This window comes from Mus pahari, chromosome 22, assembly GCF_900095145.1.
Source record: "Mus pahari chromosome 22, PAHARI_EIJ_v1.1, whole genome shotgun sequence".
NCBI lineage: Eukaryota > Metazoa > Chordata > Mammalia > Rodentia > Muridae > Mus > Mus pahari.
Window position 1 is genome coordinate 50,001,471 of NC_034611.1, and position 1,578 is coordinate 50,003,048.

The 1,578-nt window shown below is 47.8% G+C and overlaps 1 protein-coding gene across 4 annotated transcripts in view; it reads left to right on the forward strand.

The window, feature by feature from the left end:
• Nucleotides 1-1,578, forward strand: part of Frmpd1 (FERM and PDZ domain containing 1) — a 108,320-nt gene that overhangs the window by 48,305 nt on the left and 58,437 nt on the right. The gene's annotated exons all lie outside the window — the stretch shown is intronic.

The following is a 1,578-nucleotide window of genomic DNA, read 5'->3' on the forward strand; positions in this document are numbered from 1 at the left end:
TCTCCTCTCCTCTCCTCTCCTCTCCTCTCCTCTCCTCTCATATCCAGGAGCCATTCTATAAAATGATGTTACCTCAGGCAACCCAGTCATGAAAATCCCCGGTAGGCATGGTGCAACCACACACCTTTAATCCCAGCAGTCAGGAAGCAGAGGTGGGAGAAGGTCTCTGAGTGTGAGGCTAGCCTGGTCTATAGGTCAGCCTGGGATGAAACTGAGTCTCAAAAAACACAACCAAGCGGGAAAACCTTCCATGTCCTGTTGAGTGTCCTGCTGAGATGACAACTGGACTCAACCTTTGCAGCCATCATTCCCAACTCTGTCTTGTGGTTTTGGTCTGCGTTTTCCCAATTAGACAAAATGATATTGAACAGGTTTCTGTGCATCTAGAGAGCCTGTCCATCTCTGCCTCTGTGTCTCTCTCCTTCTCTCATCTTTCCTCTTTACTGAAGGGAAGTTTAAAAGAAGGAAGAGAGAGGCCCCCATTCTCAGCTACTGAGGACACCATTTCTGTGTCTCTGTCTCCAGGACAATTCACACGGTCTTCAAAGTGCTTCTCACCTCTAACCCTGCACCCTTCAGGAGAAAAGTCCTTGGTACCTACCATCTGCCACTGCATCCTCCTGAGAGCCCCGCCCCCCCCCCCCCCCGCCCATCGGCACCTCCTACCTTCAGCCATACCTCAGGTCCAGCTGCCTCACTGCCCCTGGAACACTCTGGTCATTTTTTATTACTCCAGTCAACTCTCTGCCTGCATGGGTGTTCCAGATTGTACCAAACTCGACCTGCAGTGTAGCCCCTCCCATTGTTCGCTCACTCCCCACACTGCAGGGTGACCTAGAACCTTCTGTGCTTGTTTGTTGCCACTATCCCTACCTGGTTATCACTCAGCCCTTCTCCCCTCCTGTCATGTATGAGACTGGGACCAAGCGTCTTGTTTTACAGAGTAACTTCAGCCACAGAAGAGTGTGTACTGTGTAATACGTGCTCAATAAATTTGATTAATTTATTTTGAGAAAGGGTCTTTTACTCTGTAGTTTTGGCTGGCCTGGACCTTGCTATGTAAATAAACTAGACTGGCTTTGAACTCACAGAGGCTCCCTGAGGGCTAGGATTCAAGGCATGTGTCATGTGTCATGTGTCACCATCCCTGACTTAAGTACATTTAAGGATTGGGAGCAGGAGGCTGTTTTGTTTTGGTTTTGGTTTTCTGTTTTTGTTTTTTGAGACAGGCTTTGTGTGTGTGTAGCCCTGGCTGTCCTAGAATTAGCTCTGTAGACCAGGCTGGCCTCAATCTAAGAGACGTATTCCTGTTTCTGCCCATGAGTTCTAGTATTAAAGGCATGCACTACCAACACCCAGCATATATTTAAAACTTCCAAGCTTGTGAGATGGTTTAGTGGTTTTGCCACATGAGCACAGAAACCTGGATTCCATTCCTAGAATCCTTCTGAAGTTGAAAGGAGAGCACTGACTTCAGACAGTTGCCTTTTGGTCACATGTGCAGAGTAACACTCTTTCTTTCTTTCTCTCTCTTTCTCTCTCTCTCTCTCTCTCTCTCTCTCTCTCTCTCTCTCTCTC